This window comes from Ovis aries, chromosome 16 (assembly GCF_016772045.2).
Source record: "Ovis aries strain OAR_USU_Benz2616 breed Rambouillet chromosome 16, ARS-UI_Ramb_v3.0, whole genome shotgun sequence".
NCBI lineage: Eukaryota > Metazoa > Chordata > Mammalia > Artiodactyla > Bovidae > Ovis > Ovis aries.
This window is the reverse complement of record NC_056069.1, coordinates 55,491,492-55,509,636: the sequence shown is the minus strand read 5'-3', so window position 1 is coordinate 55,509,636 and position 18,145 is coordinate 55,491,492. Positions and strand designations below refer to the sequence as shown.

Below are 18,145 nucleotides of genomic sequence, written 5' to 3'. Positions count from 1 at the left end.
CCACCTGCATCTTGAAAACTGCATCTCGATAATTCCAAGTAGAGAAAAAAAACCAAAAGTATTTTCTCTTGGAAAAAGAAATTCAGCTCCTTAAACTGGACTCATAACTTGCTATATGTTGGTCTTAAACCTTTTCAATATTAACTCATGATTTTTCTACACAACATTTCACTTTAAATAGATGAATCTATTGTAATCCAGCTGCAAATGTGCTCAATTGCTTCTGTCTCTTGGGCTCTTTGTGACCCTATGGACTGTAGACTGTCGGGCTCCTCAGTCCATGGGATTCTCCAAGAACACTGGAGTGGGTTACCATGCCCACCTCCAGGGGATCTTCCTGACCTAGGGATCAAAACTGCATCTCCTAAATCTCCTACATTGCAGGTGGATTCTTTAAAGCTGAGCCAGCTACACAAATGTAAATTAGTTGTGGATAATTTGAATAGAGTGGACACTTGCCTAATAAGCAATTTTTTCTATATTTCTTTTATCCTTCAACATTGCATGGAATAAAATGAGTCAAGGAAGTACCATTAATCCAACACCATGAGCAACAACTTCTTGCTTGTCTTTAAACAATTTCTGAAACGCATTTTAAAACATAATATAGAAGACAAATTTTGTGTAATATCATTTATATCTGGGATCTAAAAAAGCCAAACTCATAGAGACAAGTAAAATGGTGGTTATCAAGGACTGTGGGTCAGGGAACTGAAGACATGTCAATCAAACGATATAGGTTACCAGTTACTCATTGGAAAAGACCCTGATATTTAAAAGATCAAAAGCAATAGGAGTAGGGCGTGGAAGAGGATGAGATGGTGTGATAGCAGTATCAACTCAATGGACATGAATTTGAGCAAACTGATGCTCAAATAGTGAGGAGATAGTGGAGGACAGGGAAGCCTGGTGTGCTATGTCCATGGGGTCACAAGCAGTCAGATACAACTTAGTGACTGAACAACAACAAGCAGTTAAATGATGAGCATGTTCTGAGGATCTAATGTACAACAGAGTAACTATGGTTAACAACACTGTCCTATAGACTTGAAACTTACTAGGATAACAGATCATGAATTTGCTCACCAAAATGAAAAGAAAATGGTAATTATGTGAAGTTATGCTGGTGTTAGCTAACCCGACTGTGCTGATCATTTTGCAATATACATAAGTATCAAATCATCATCTTAAACTTGCACAATGTTAAATGTTATATCTTAATAAGTCTGGAAAAAAAAACCTGAAGAGAAACATACTCTAGAGATAAACATAGACAGAGTTCAGGAATTTGAAAATACAATTAATACCAGACATCAAAAGAGACAAGTAAAAGCATAACGTGCTTTTTTTTTTTCCTTTATTTTTTTGCCATGTCAGCCAATCAAATAAGGCCACTGGTGTCGGTACCCATTGACTCTTCTGGATAATACCTAATTCGTTTAGGTCCAAACATACTTTTTCCTGGGATAAGTTAACTTTTGACCTCTAAAAATAGTTTTCCGAAATTAGGTAAAAGCATCCTCCATTGAATCTATTGTTTTACTTCAGAAAAACCACAAATGACTAGATCGAACTCTGGCTGTGAAAAGTATCCACCTTCAGAAACTAGGGATTATAAAAGAGAATGAGGTGGTTCCCATTAAGTAAACGGAAACAGGCCATATGGGATCAACCAATATTCCCGAGAGTGAGAGACATTGAATATAAACACAAAACACTTTCGAAAAAGGCTTGGACAGGATTAATGGGAGCCAACAAAGTCTGTCTGAATGATTAATGGGAACTATCAGAGGGCAGCTGTCCAGGGCCAGCAGCCGCAGGAAATCTCCTGCTACCTATTGACATTATCTGCTAATATGCAGAAGGCCAAAGAAGCCGAAAGAATGGGCTCACCTTATTCAGGACTGTAGTGCAGAAAAACCAACCCGGCTAACAGTAAAGGCGCACAGTCTCTGGTGCGCCATGGCACACCATGGAAGTAAGCCAGCAAAGAAATGCTCGAATTTCTCTCCCCACCTGCCCTCTCATTTGCTCCCTTTGGCCAAACTCAACCGGAACCGGGAATGTTGTGGCCCAGGGGATGCAATTCCAGGGTACAACCTCCTGGGGCAGAATGTAGGGTGAAAATGCGTAGGGAGCAATACCCACAGGGGCACTGACCCAAATGGAATGAAACACAATACTATCTGGTTTTCCCATGCCCTACCTTCAGATTTTCTTTCTTCCATGCAACACCCTTCTCTGATTAAAAAAAAAAAACAACAAAAGAACTATTTAAAACAAAGACGTTTTAATAATGTACTGAGACATTGTAGCTAAGGCATAAAACTTGAATATTTACAAAATGGATTGTTTAACCCAGAAGGACACAGATCATTTGGACCAAAGTATAAGGTCTGAGACCCCATACGTTTGAGAAACACAGTACACTGTGCCTGAGCCATCAGGGAAGTCCCCCCAAACACAGGGCGCTGTTCTGTTACTGGAGACCATCAGTGGACATCGGCTGATGAGGAAACGTGTTGCATATTTTACGATAGCTCAGAATCCAGACTTTCGCTTTGGTCTGATTTGGTTCAGACAGCTTCTTCAGCAGTTGCTGTCCATGTAAATCCACCCAAATTATTTGATATAAGCCTAAAGGTCTTCAGCTCTAAAATACGAGTGATGATAATAATACTTACCTCAAAAGACTCTTTTCATGATCATACGTAGATTGTCATAGTGACCTAATTCAGAGCAGGCACTCAATAATGTGAGCTGTTATTTATTATATTAAAAGTACTGAGAAGTCTCCCAGTTTTTTTTTGTCTTTGTGTAATCTAATATTACCAAATTTACAAATAACAATGCCCCCCCCCCATTTTCTAATAGTGCTGCTAAAATTAATTCTGGAGTATATAAACTAACCTAATTCCTTGGTTATTTGGGGAAGTCATTCACTGTAACCTGTCAAATATATTTCTTCAAAAGAAAATACTTTCAATCCCTGGACTTCTAGAAGTTCCAGAGGATTTGTATATATTTCCCCCTTAAATATCATGTATCAGAAGTATTTTGTTGTCAGGAGAAAAAAAAATCCCATTTATATCTTCTAATCTATATTTGGCATTTGAGCTTCCACACTATCTAGACAGCAGCATATGCAAACTTGATTGAATCCCACATATTTTTCTCTTTCTTTTTTTAAACCAAATGTCACATAGTTGAGTTATGAGTTTTTACTAATGCAGCTTGCATCTTCAGAAATACATACTTTTTTTAATCTTAGAAAAACAATCTAGGCCTTAGTTAATCCTAGTATATTTCTTAAAAAGTTAACTTATAACGTGGAAAGGTCATTTCTTATTGCCACAAAATTTATACATGCAAATTCTTGACAATAGCAGAATTAAATATTTCTCTAAATTACAGCAACCAAGTGGAAGAGCATACCACATTTGTTCTAACTTTTGAGAATTTACCTTATTCTACTTACCATACTCACAGGGAGGGACTAAATAATATTTTTTAGAAATGTTGAAGATCGAAGAAAATAACTGTGTAGGCATATAGGTTTAAACTGGCAGAATGGCAGAATAGTACTTGAAATATTTATTTCTTTCAAACAAAATTAGCATTACAATTTTTACATGCTTTCTAGTATTTATTATGCAAAGCTATATGTATGAAAATACACATATGGATATATATATATACATTATATATATAATACACATAGATGTGTGAATATGCAGCATTATATATGTATATATATGAAAATACATGTAAGTACACATATGACATGTATAAATACATTTTCTTTATACAAGTTTGTGTTTCTCATTAAAACAGTCAAAATCATTTTCTCACTGTTTTAAAATGTACAAAACCAACATTTTAAAGATACAGTATATTTCCTCATATAATTTATGTACACCCTTTTTCTAGGGCTCTAGATATTATTTAGCGTGCAACTGATATACAAGAAAACTGTAGAGAAGAAAAAATGTATTGGGTAGAGAATAGAATACCAGTGATGAGTTTGGTTAGCAATTTAAATAAAAATGATATCTTCTTTATTATCGCCATTAGTATTATTCTTTTAAAATATTTATGCTTTTATAGTTTGTTATTTAGCTAAGTATTTGGGCCCAGAAGCAATTCACTGAAGAAAATCTTTTTTAAAAAATTAAATAAACAGAAATAAAGTCTGAAGATGATGCCCTGCTGCTTTTTATTTCTGAAAAATCATATAATAAAAGGAGGACCACAGAGGGTTTTAAATAAACCCCAGAATGAGGTATAAATAAAATGAAGAAAATAGATTCCTTGACCTAGTTAAAACGTGTTTTTTTCAAACTTTTTTCTTTATTCCTATAGCTTTCTCAATCAAGGACTTAGTATAGCTCAGTAGGTGCAGTAGGTTGGTAAAAGTTAATGCCAATTTTGCATGAGCTAGAGCTGTTCCTCATTTGAACTTGAGAAGAACAATGTGAATTCAGCTCAGTATGAAAGACCGCATAAAAATATACTAAATTTTATTTGGGTTTATGGTACTAGCATAGCAAAAGGTATCTGTTCTTCATGTACATTTATTTATCTTCAGACTGAATTATTCATGGTGAATATCCTAGTGAAAATCTAGCCCATCTTCCAGAAACCATTCTTTTTTTGCCTGAATTTTGGGAAGAGATGAATTAAGTCTATTCAAACAGCATTCAGTCTCGCTTAAAACTAAACAGTTGAACAGTCATCTAATGACATTTCCTTGTGTTGAGAGTTGACAACCTAAAACATCTACATCCATGATATACTGGACTTTGAGGGGAGAGTCCTCAAAATATTCTCCATGTTGACATGATTGCAAGCATCATTTCTGATAGAGTTTTAGGGTCCCTAGGATAGCCCAGATGTCAGTGTTTCTGCGTGTTTGAGTCAGTACCTGCAATAACTTGGAGAGAGGCCAACCCTGAATCACTAGCTAACTAAAGAGAACTCTTAGAAAGTGATGTCTTTGGAGAAGTAATTCACATAAGCATAAATTCCTGTGTTCAAGTTTTGATTTGGAAGTAGGAGACTGAGAAGCCCATAGAGATAGAACAAAATAAGGGAACTTAGGAAACATGTTTTTACCCAAAGTAGACATGATTTACTGATGTAAAGATGGCAATGTGAGGTTTTATTTTCTTTACTATTATGATATATTTGTGATGATTTTTTTTTTTCATCAAGCCGGGCCTAACTATGTGATGTCTAGATCAGTGGTTATTATATGGACAAGTGCCAAGTAAGCCCCCACAAGAATCATGCTATTTACCATTAAAAATGTAAAATGAGGCCACATCCTAAGAAATTCTGATTCAACAAAGAAGGAATGAGATTCAAGAAGCTTAATAATAATAATAATGTAATAATAAATCTTTAAGAGGTCTAGTACAGAAACAACCACATACCAGACCACATCAAACTGAAATAAATGAGACATCATGAAATAGGTCAGGATGGATCACTGAGTAAGTAGGTTGACCCAACATTTTAAGTCCTGGAAATAAAAGTGAGACAGTGAGGCAGGTTGATAATTTGCCTTCACCCTAATTTTTCCCTCATTTCATTTTAATAGAACTTTTAGCTAAGCAGATAAACACTGAAACATAAAATAAATTTCTAAATCTTTCCTTGCCTGTTCATTCATTCATTTCATTTCAGTTGCACAGACGTGTCCGACTCTTTGCGACCCCATGAATCACAGCACTGCAGGCCTCCCTGTCCATCACCAACCCCGAAGTTCACCCAAATTCATGTCCATCGAGTCAGTGATGCCATCCAGCCATCTCATCCTCTATCGTCCGCTTCTCCTCCTGCCCTCAATCCCTCCCAGCATCACAGTCTTTTCCATTGAGTCCACTCTTCTCATGAGGTGGCCAAAGTATTGGAGTTTCAGCTTCAGCATCAGTCCTTCCAATGAACACCCAGGACTGATCTCGTTTAGGATGGACTGGTTGGATCTCCTTGCAGTCCAAGGGGCTCTCAAGAGTCTTCTCCAACACCACAGTTCAAAAGCATCAGTTCTTTGGCGCTCAGCTTTCTTCACAGTCCAACTCTCACATCCATACATGGCCACTGGGAAAACCATAGTCTTGACTAGATGGACCTTTGTTGGCAAAGTGATATCTTTGCTTTTAAATATGCTATCTAGATTGGTCATAACCTTCCTTTCAAGGAGTTAGTGTCTTTTAATTTCATGGCTGCAATCTAATCATCTGCAGTGATTTTGGAGCCCCAAAAAATAAAGTCTGACACTGTTTCCACTGTTTCCCCATCTATTTGCCATGAAGTGATGGTGGATGCGGTCAAATGACTGAATTACAACTAATGGGCTGTCAGAAGAAATGCCCTATGTCAGTTTAGGAGATATCTTCCCCCATTCTTTCATCATTCTTTTCTTTTCTTTCCTTTGGCTATTCCAAAGGAAACAAAGTAGAAGCTGCCAAATTATCTTTATCTTACCTTTCACATTATTCCTCACCTACAATATTCTTATTTTAAAAATTATATGCACATGAATAAATATCAAGGGTGCACCGTGTAGAAGAGGTAGTAATCTGGGATGCCAAGGGCAGGATACAGAGTGACTCAGAAATAATTTCTGCATTGGGTTGGTCCTGTGTCATTTGAAACATCAGAAATCAACATATCAACTCTGAGAAATTTGTAGTTTAAAGAATCTGTCTGCAATACAGGAGACCTGGGTTCAGTCTCTGGGTCAGGAAGATCCCCTGGAGAAGGCAACACACTTCAGTATTCTTGCCTGGAGAATTTCATGGACAGAGGAGCATGGTAGGCAACAGTCCATGGGGTCACACGGAGTTGGACAAGACTGAGCAACTTAAAAGAAAAAGCCAAATAGAAGTGTATTTTCATGTTTTAGATGTCTTTTACTGTATTTTAAAACACTATTTAAAAATTAAAAGTCTAGAAATGTGATGAATCATATGGTTAGACTTTCTAATATTACTTCACTTTTGCATTTCTGGAATGTATCCTTTCGGATCATGGAGTATTTATCTTTTAATATACTTTTAGTTTACGTTTTACCTATGATTTTTTTTTTTTACTTCTAGTCATAAATAAGATTTAAGTCTATATTTGGGGCTTTCATTGGATTTCAATGTTAGTTATATAAACTATAATATCAAAGATCTGTAAAATAGTTTTGAAGCATTTTTTCCTTATGATGTGGAATTCTATCAACAAAATTGAAATATTTTTCCAAGATAGTTTGATATAACTGACTCTTAAAACTGCCTTTGCCAGGCATACTAAAAAAAATCACTATGATTTATTGTTCTAATAACATTTTGTTACTGTATTTAATTTTAGTAACATATATTGAAATATATTTAAAATTCTTATTCTATGAAGCTTGAATTTTTCATCCTTGCATTATTTTTTCTCAGCGGTAAAGAACCCACATGCAATGCAGGAAAGGTTGATACAGCTCACTGGTAAAGCACAGCCTTTGTGTATATGAGGCCCTGGGTTTGATCCTTGGGTGGGGAAGATCTCCTGGAGGAGGACATGGCAACCCACTCTAATATTCTTGCCTGGAGAATCCCATGAACAGAGGAGCCAAGAGATGGGTGGGTTAAAGTCCACAGCGTTGCAAAGAGTCGGATACAACTGAAGCAACATAGCACACACAGTGTAAGAGACATATTAGGAGCTACAATTTCCATCCCTGGGTTGGGAAGATCCCCTGGAGTAGGAAATGGCAACCCACTCCAGTATTCTTGCCTGAAAAATTCCATAGACAGCACATTGGGGTCACAAATGAGTCAGAAAGGACTTAGTGCCTAAACAACAACATTAGCATATAAGCTCAATAGCACGCATAAACATAAATTATTATCTAAAAATAATTGTAAATCAATGTTAAAACTTGCCTTTTTTTTTCTTTCAGGCACTAGTTATATGCATTTTATAAGTATTTGGCCTCAAATCTGGACACTCTATCAAGAGAAAAGTTAAAATTGTCTTAAAAGTTTTATGAATAGTTAACATGAGAGAACATTATGTTTTCTTCTTTTGAAGAAAAAACATTCTAATGCCAATACATGAAGAACTCCAATACATGAGCCTCTATGGAGATAACATTCCTTCTCTCAATAGGCAGTATATTTTTTTAATGAAAATAAGCATATATTGATATTTGTCATCACATGGCTCAAAAGAACAAATCATTAGCAAATGCAAAAAAAGCACTAGGTGAAAGTCAACATATATTCATGATTCAGAAAACCCCAAATCCTTGACAAACTAGTAAGAGACCAAGCCTTCCCTAATCTGATAAAAGAGATGTATCTACAGCAAGGGAATTCCCTGGCAGTCCAATGGTTAGGACTCTGCACTTCCAGTGCAGAGTGCACCTGTTCTTTTAACTAAGATCCTGCAGGATCCTGCAGGCTGCACAAGGCAGTCAAAACAAAACCAAACAGCAAAACCTTCACAAAGCATCATACTTGGCAGTGAAAACGTAAGTCAGGAACAAGGTACCATCAGTACTGCTTCTATTCACTCCTGTACTAGAGCCTCACCAGAGAAGGAAAACAAACCAAAAAGACAGCTTCTGGGTACAGCAGCGTTCATTGCTCCTGGGTCAGTAGAGCTTTAGCAGGAGACAGAAAGACGAGAGGTCAACTAAGAGCGAGTAGTTAAGAGCAAGTGGCAGAGATGGCTGGTGTGCAGGCATAGCAGAGTGGAGCCGAGGTCCCCAGCATCTCCAGGCCTGGGAGTCAGAGCAGCGGACAGAAAAGACGTAGGGGGTGGGGTGGCTGGCAGCTGACCAGGTGGGGGCTAGAGCTGAGAGGGCTGGGTGCCTCCTAGGCATGGTGATGCGGTGCCAACCCTGGCACCCAGCGTGGGTAACTCCTCAGCCTCCTCCCACGGCTTCCTCCACAGCAGTCTCCACCTGCAAACATTTACAGTCATCAGTACAAAAAGCATCTGCTTTTATTAAATAAAGCAGAGGTAGAAGACAGATGGTGGAAGAGGCCAGGGACCCCTCCTCCTAATTACAATATACGGACGTAAACACAGAAGCGACTGAGAAAAGGACAGGGACAATTCCGGGGACAGACTGAAGGGCAGAGAGAGGCAGCACCCTTCGAGAATGGTCCTGGACCCAAGGGTGGGTTCAGACCTGGGTCAGTGGCAGGTGTTCTGAGAGGTTATGCTTGAGTAGCTTGGAGATGAGGTCCTAGGCTCCTGTGGGCACAGAACGGGGAACTTCAGTACCACCTTGACGATGCGCAGATACATCTCGTTCCTTGTGGGAGGCACTCAGGAACGTCAGGTTGTCCACCAACAGCTGGTAGGAGAGCGCTCCAGTGCACCCCAGATCCACCTTCTCCCTGTGTGTGTGTGTGCCCCTCAATCATCTCTGCAGAAAGGGGGACCAGGTGCCAAACATTGTCTTCCTCCTCAAGGATAGGGCATGCACCTGAGAGAGTCAGTTCCTAGGCAGGTTGATAAGAAGTCCAGGGGTCCCCGAGGAGATAGGGGGCTGGAGTTCTCAAGGAGGAAGAAAGGACAAACATCTTTTTTTCCTCTACCTTCCTTAGTCTTAGTCACATAAAACTTTTTTTTTCCTCTGTGTGTCTTTAACCCCGGAACTGATGATTACACAACAAAAAACTCAGTTTAAACTCTGAACTAAGGAAATGGCAACCCACTCCAGTACTCTTGCCTAGAAAATCCCATGGACAGAGGAGCCTGGAAGGCTACAGTCCACGGGGTTGCAAAGAGTGAAGACTGAGCAGCTTCACTTTCTTTCACTTTCAAGAATTATATAAAAACAATGTATCCTGCTTGAGGACAGTTTCTCCTTCCTGAAAACCTTCTGGCTAATCCTGTTATCTTAAAAGGTAAATTATGGGAGTGGGTCTAGTAAGATCTTGACAACCTTGAGACAGTCTTTTGATTTACTATAATAGTTAATTTAAAAAGTATATAACTCCATTGCTAACACTAGCGGGGGGGGGAGGGGCACTCTCCATCCCCCTTCTGATGTCTATGGCAGAAGCTTTCTCTGTGCCTTTTCTTACTTGAATAAAGCTCTGCTACACAAAATCTCTTGAGTGATCAAGCCTGGTCCCTGGTCCCGAAGCTAAATCTTCGGAGATCACGGATCCGACACCATTCACCATAAGCTATCACATCGGCCGGCTTATCAGCTCTCTTTGGAGCTGCAAGAGCAGATTCTCTGGCTTTAAGTCTCTGCAAATCACCTGTGTCCCGCAGCAGTACATCAGAACATCTGCCAGCCCCTCCATCATCCTGGCTGTTCGCTGCTCCTCAGAAGTGCTGCCCTTCCGTAGCTCCTTGTTGAGCTTCCCCCTTCCTCCTCGACCCGGTGAGGGGCAAACCCAGAATCAAACAGATTCTTCCCTGGTTAGAGAAATTGTTGAGAAGCAAGATGTTGAGAGGCTGCCAATCTCCCTGTGAAGCTGGTACTCTTCACCCTCCTTCCCTACCTGAGACTTGAAGAGGGCTTTCACGATGAAATGGTTTTTCTTCTTCTGAGCCAGGTACACATTTTCAAACTTTCTTTTGCCCAGAGGACACCCAGTCTCAAAGTCATGGATTGCGAAGAAACGTGTTGAGAAGTTGGGGGTCCCCCTGCTGTTCTCTACCACCTTCTGGCCAGGGAGCAGCTGTGGGCTGGACATTGGAGCAGCTCAAGGGGACAGAAGAGATGGGATGACAAGCTTCTCCGGAGAACCTCTCTGGGGCAGGTGTTCTGACCAGGCTGACCTGTCTGCTGGCCGTAGAGATTAGGGTAGGTGTTTTCCTTCCTGGCAGTCCTTAGAGGGAAAAGGTGTGAGAACTGGAGCCCATGGTACAACCTCCACATTGGTTGCTAGCAAATGACTGAACTTCTCCACAGGCAGTTTTATAAATATTTTTAAACTTGTAGTTTGGAATTATTTTAGGCTTTCTTGTTTTAGTGAACTTGATCCAGAAACAAACATTTATTTACATAGACTGTTTTGAAACTTTATTTATTAAAAATGTAAAATCATTTCTTAGGCATAGTTATGTTTTTAACACTATTTTTTATACCCACCTTCCTTCTCCTAGCTTCCTAAAACTTTTCCTGGACTGAAAGCTTGTCCCTTAGTAAATGTTTTCAGGAAAGAACAAAGTTAGTTTGACTATTCAGTTCCTTTTGTACCAGAATGTTAGTAAGTGGACTGGAAGCCTTCTAGAAAGCCTAAAACGTAATAACCAGACATCCCTACTCAAAGGCATTTGAAATGTTTCCCCCTACATATACTTTTTATTGCAAAGGATCTGGTAGCTCAGATCGTGAAGAGTCTGCCTGCAATGCTTGAGACCTGGGTTTGATCCCTGGGTCGGAAAGATCCCCTGGAGAAGAAAATGGCAGTCGATTCCAGTATTCCTGTCTGGAAAAATCCCATGGACAGAACAGCCTGGTGGGCTACAGTCCATGGGGTCACAAAGAGTCGGACAGGACTGAGCGACTAACACTTTCACTTTCATTTACTACTTATTCTGTAAAGCTGTGATTTGTAATAAAAAGATAATTTAAACATAGAAACACTTCCAGGATTAACATTGGGTAGGACTGCATTGTTTTCCCCTTGCAGAAAAGCAGGTGCCTTCTGTCAGTCCTAAAATTAAACATAAGGCAGTTTCCCCTTAGAAACCTGTTTGTCTGCTATAAATGTGCATAACAATATTATCCTCATAAAGTATAATAATTAAAATCACAGAAAGTTTCTGGAATGGTGGCTTTTCCTCTGCATATTTAGTATTTCTTTAAATAGCATAATTCTTTTTTACAAAAACACTATTCAAGTTTATAGAGCTCATTTAGTTGAATGAGATATTGGGCTATTAAGTATCATTAAGAAAATAGATTAACACTGATATCAGGAGGCAAGTGTTTATAGTTTCTGAATGATACATTGCTTTTAATAAAATTGAAATAATTAATTTTCAAAACACATTAGGACTTCCAAAATTAGAAGTCTTTCAACATTCAAGGTCATGGATATGAACCCTTGCTTTATGGTGTTTCAGCTGATTCCCAGGCCCTCTTTTTCTATGCCTGAGGCTCCTGCATACTTATACAATTACTTATTTAACTATTTATTTACTTATTTATTTCTCTTCTCTTTGGAAAAACTCGACAGTAAGAAGCTGTACCCATTCACTATTGCCCTCATGCATTCAGAACTGAAATCTCTCTACCCCACTCTCAAATGGATAGATTTTATGCAGTTCCCATGGAATTTCTGTTGAGTCTTCTCTGGTAAAAAAACAACTGCCTAGAGTTTGTGTTTTTTTTTTTCCCCCAATACTTCTGTTGAATTGAATGTAGGGACTTGCCTATTTAATTGGCTTCAAATGAGGTGGTTATTGAATCTCATTATTGCAATTAAATTTTTCCCTGAGACATTATAAAGGGGATCTTTGAAGTTGATTCCAAGTTTTAGGTAAAACTCTTCTGCTTAGCCACACCATACATACCAAAAAGTGAGATCTGTTTCTAGACATGTTGGGCAGATGACAAAAAAGCAATTTTTTCAACTAAGTTCATTGTCTTACTATCTGAATGTTATTTAGTATAATTTTATATAATAAATGACTAGCAAACTTTTGACTGGTTTTTAGGTATATTCTTGCCCTGTAATATCTGCCTCATTCCTTATAGTTAGGCACTGAATTTATAACAAGTAAGGAGAATAAATCATCTTTGATTTAGAAAAATAATATGTACAGGTTCTCCATGTATGGTTGTGTAGGTTGTTCACTGCACATGTGTACTTGGACAAGAAGCCATGTGGGGACTGATAGTCATCTTGGGATTTACTCTTCAAGCCATTTGCCCTTGTAAAGTTATGTCCTCCAAAGAAAGTAACTTTTTCTTCTAATTACCCAAAAGCTGTGACTTGGCTATTATAGCCATTTAGTTTGAGAAATTCATGTAGTCATAGAAAAATGTGACACATGTTCTGAGGCTATGTCACTATCATATATCAAAAATAAGCTGAGGCTTTAGCCCTAAGGAACACAACCTTAGATGTACTCCTTTAAATATATTGCTTTAATATTGAAATATTGTATGCATAGAAATTTTTTTTAATTTACAATAAATAATTTTATCTCTGTGTTTTAAGTTCCATTTCTTTGTGGGATTTTCATAGGATTTTGACAAATGCAATTAAGAAAAACCATCAGAAATCAAGTAAGTGAAAATGACAATGATATGATATACTGTGCTATCAATAGGAAATTATTAGGTTGTAGATTAAATTGCCATTTTTTGGGTGGTTAAATATAGTCAAATGCCATTGCTTTCTTATGGTTCAATCTAATTATTGCTCAGTACTCAGTCGCTAAATCATGTCTGACTCTTTGCGATCCCATGGACTATAGCCTACCAGGCTCCTCTGTCCATGGGATTTCCCAGGCTTGAATACTGGAGTGGGTTGCCGTTTCCTTCTCCAATCTATCTCAGTCTAAATAAAATGTTGCTAATGAAGCTCTTTCCCCAAACCATTTTCCTGACCTGTATCCCATCCTACATCTCATATTTCTCATCAAATTAAAGTAGTAGTATGAACCTCTTATTGACTGACATATTAGTCTGTTCTTTATTCGTCAGTATGTTTATTTCTTCCCTTAGTCAATATTTATTTACTGAATGTCTATTCTTCACCAATCAAAAATTATACATGGTGTACACATTCCTCTTTTAGGAAATATTGAAGTGTCTTTTTATAGAATGTCACTGCTGACTCCAAAGCTTCTGTCTTTGAATGTGAGATTTTGAGTGTGGGAGTTGGTATGGATGTATGTGCAAAATGAAAATTTAGTTTGTTGAATAAAAGTGAAGAATGAGAATGGGGACTGTAGAGCCAGCAGTGTGTTTGGTCTAGGCTGACTGGACAATATCGGAGAGATCAGATCTTTATGCCTAAGAAGATAGAAAGTTAAGAGGTTACATATTTTTTTTTTTCTTGAGGAGAGCATCTAGTAGCCCCCCTGCCCCTGGTTCTCAGCCCTCATCATGCATCAGAATCAAATGAGGAGGCTCAAAAATATATCCTCAGACATCTGACTTTTCTGGTTTTAGGTTCTAGTATGGCTTTTTTTTTTTATACTTTTTTCAGGCTTCCAGGTAAATTAACGTGCAGTGCCATGGAGACAGGCTTCTCTAGACAAAAACCAACACATGATGAAGGACACATGGCTTTCAGTTACTCAAGACAGGGTCAATATTGGGAATTAGGAGGGCTTCATTTTAACAAATGATGTTTGCTGATTCTATTTTTATTCTAAAACAGTGGTAAAGATTGTGGGGCTTGTGACTGCAACAAGGTCAATGAAGAAAATCTAACAAAGTTCCAAATATAAGAGAGGGCATATAGTAACATAAAAGCAAACTCAACAGCTTTTATAAGGTAACATCATAGATATTTAAATAGCCATTGATATATACATATAGTAAGATAAAGAATCTATTTTGATTATCATTTATTTTTGCTCAAAAAATTTTTTATAGTATAAATTTTAAAAATGGTTGTGTTTTCATAGAACAAACTATTTTGTTTATTATTGTAATGATTTTATTTGAGAGAATGGCTTTCCATGGAGGCAGTATTTTTCTGGGCTCCAAAATCACTGCAGATGATGATTGCAGCAATGAAATTAAAAGACACTTACTCCTTGGAAGGAAAGTTATGACCAATGTAGACAACATATTAAAATGCAGAGACATTACTTTGTCAACAAAGGTCTGTCTAGCCAAGGCTATGGTTTTTCCAGTAGTCATGTGTGGATGCGAGAGTTGGACTATATAGAAAGCTGAGCACTGAAGAATTGATGCTTTTGAGCTGTGGTGTTGGAGAAGACTCTTGAGAGTTGCTTGGACTGCAAGAAGATCCAACCAGTCCATCCTAAAGGAGATCAGTCTTGGGTGTTCATTGGAAGGAATGATGTTGAAGCTGAAACTACAATATTTTGGCCACCTGATGTGAAGAGCTGACTCATTTGAAAAGACCCTGATGCTGGGAAAGATTGAGGGCAGGAGGAGAAGGGGACGACAGAGGATGAGACGGCTGGATGGCACCACTGATTCGATGGACATGGGTTTGGGTGGACCCTGGGTGTTGGTGATCGATAGAGAGGCCTGGAGTGCTGTAATTCATGGGGTCGCGAAGAGTCAGACATGACTGAGCGACTGAACTGAACTGAACTGAATGCAAAAGAAGGACCAGAATCGCATACACAAGGCGCCCTGAAATTTAGATTTTCCATGCATATACTAACTGGTTGTCTTGGTATGTCTTTCACCTCTTTGAATCTCATCTTAATTTTTAATGTGGGAAACACTACTTCTCCTGCTTGTATTAAAGAGAAGCACTCTTTACACTGAAAGACCTACGTAAATAACATAGCAAGAGGATGTCTATTGACAATTCTCATGTTTTGCTTTAAAATAGATGCACTGTGAAACCTGGTATTGTTCTGCCTTAGACCCTAGTATGCTGTTTCAAGAAGCATATGGTGTCCTATGCTCCTACTTTCTTTAAATTATAATTGATTTGCAACATTGTGTAGTTTCAGGTGTACAGCAAAGTAAATCAGTTATACATATACATATATCCACTGTTTTATTAAAAATTCTTTTCCTATATAGGCTAATACAGATTACTGAGTAGAGGAGCAGGTTCTTACTAGTTATCAATTTATATACAGTAGTGTGTATAGGTCGGTCTCAATCTCCCAATTTATTCCACCTCCCCTAACTCCATGGTAACCTAAGTTTGTTTCTACATTTGTGACTCTACCTTTTTTTGCAGATAAGTTCATCTGTACCCTTTTCTTATATCCCACATATAAGCGATATCATGACATTTGTCTTTCTCTGACTTACTTCACTCAGTATGACAATCTCTAGGCCCATCCATGTCGCTGCAAATGGCATTATTTTGTTCTTTTTTTATGTTTCTACTTTTGATAGCTATTCCACTGTGCGACGAGGTGGCCGAGTAGTTAAGGTGATGGACTGCTAATCCATTGTGCTCTGCACGTGTGGGTTCGAATCCCATCCTCGACATCCGGTTGAGTTTACGGCCTTCTGTTGTGGCTCAGCTGGTGAAGAAACCACCACCTGCAATGTGAGAGACTTGGATTCGATCCCTGTGTGGGGAGGATATCCACTCTGGATATCCATGCCTCTGTTTTGGGGGGTCAGCCCTGGTGGCTCAGAGGTTAAAACATCTGCCTGCAATATGGGAGACCTGAGTTTGATCCCTGGGTCTGGAAGATCCCCTGGAAAAGGCAATGGCAACTCACTCCAGTATTTTTGCCTGGAGAATCCCATGGAAGGAGGAGACTGGTGAGCTACAGTCCATGGCATCGCAAAATGTCAGACACAACTGAGTGACTTCACTTTCTTTCTACTTTTTTTTCTTCTTCTTCTTCTTCTTTTTTTAATTTAAATTTTATTTTTTTACTTTACAATACTGTATTGGTTTTGCCATACATTGACATGAATCCACCACAGGTGTACATGAGTTCCCAACCCTGAACCCCCCTCCCACCACCCTCCCCATATCATCTCTCTGGCTCATCCCAGTGCACCAGCCCCATGCATCCTGTATCCTGTATCAAACCTAGACCTCACCATATTTGTAACTTACAAAACCTTTCCCTTTACCCTTCCTTTTTTTTGAAAGTTGAGCCAAAACTGTTTAAATTCACTAGTTATGAAACAGACTTCTTGGTGCAGTGGAGAAATAATTCATTAGGAGTTAAAAGAAAAAGGATTATTGTCTTAATTTTACCAGGTCCCTGTATGGTGACCACGGCCCAGTCTTGGCTTTTCTGGTCCTTGTTCCAAAGCAGTGTGGCTGAATTAGGCAAACTGAAGTGCCTCCTCTTTTCTGAAATCCTGTAATTCTCTTTGTGGGTTGGTTTACAGTTTTATTTTTGAAAAAAGCAATGCAAAACCATGAATGTTGTAAGTTATTTTTGTGCATAAACATCAAATCATATCATTGAATTTATTGTATGTTTTGTTCAGAAAACTATATTAGGTTTTATTATTCTTTTCAAATTTTGCAATATGATTCACTAAAGCATAATATATTTAATCTTAGCCATACACTGATATAAAATCAATATTCCATTCTGAGATGCAGCCAAGTTTATGGAATTTCCATAAAATTTTACTTTCTGTATGGTAAAAAAAGAATGGAACTTCAACAACAATGTGTTTATCTCAGTGGAATGAAATGTTATATAGGCAGGATAAAATGTTATTTTAATGTCATTTTTCATATTGGAATATATTGAAAGTGAATGTAATCTTATTGCCAGTACAAGTTTTTAAAACATGTCTTTCATTACAGATCACTTATTGTTCTGAAATGCATTTTTTCCTTTAATTTTAATAAATTATTTTTAAACCACCTTTTAGCACACATTTCTCACAGATAGAGGTTTCACAAGTGGCTCTGTGGTAAAGAATTCATCTGTTAATGCAGGAGACACAGGAGACGGAGGTTCAATCCCTGGTTTGGGAAGATTCCCTGGAGGAGGAAATGGCAACCCACTCCAGTATTCTTGACTGAAAAAATCCCATGGACAGAGGAGCCTGGTGGGCTACAGTCCATTGGGTAGAAAAGAGTTGGACATGACTGAGTGACTAAGCATTTTGTGGCTGATAGAATTCCTATTTTTAAGACACTAAGAAATCAGAGGATATAAAGCATTTGCCCAGATATATGGTACAAAGATTGCCGGGAGAAATAGCAGTAACCTCAGATATGCAGATGACACCACCCTTATGGCAGAAAGTGAAGAAGAACTAAAGAGCCTCTTGATGAAAATGAAAGAGGAAAGTGAAAAAGCTGGCTTAAAGCTCAACATTCAGAAAACAAAGATCATGGCATCCAGTCCCATCATTTCATGGCAAATAGATGGGGAAACAGTGGAAACAGTGGCAGACTTTATTTTGGGGGGCTCCAAAATCACTGCAGATGGTGACTGCAGCCATGAAATTAAAAGATGCTTACTCCTTGGAAGGAAAGTTATGACCAACCTAGAGAGTCTATTAAAAAATAGA

General features: G+C 38.3%; 1 non-coding gene and 1 pseudogene across 1 annotated transcript; one reads left to right on the top strand and one right to left on the bottom strand.

The window, feature by feature from the left end:
* Positions 1 to 9,049: 9,049 nt before the first annotated feature.
* LOC114118706 (aurora kinase B-like) lies at positions 9,050 to 10,894 on the bottom strand (annotated as a pseudogene).
* A 5,156-nt stretch (positions 10,895 to 16,050) lies between these two features.
* Positions 16,051 to 16,132, top strand: TRNAS-GCU (transfer RNA serine (anticodon GCU)). The gene has a single exon. It is a non-coding gene; the product is annotated as a tRNA-Ser (tRNA).
* Positions 16,133 to 18,145: the final 2,013 nt, after the last annotated feature.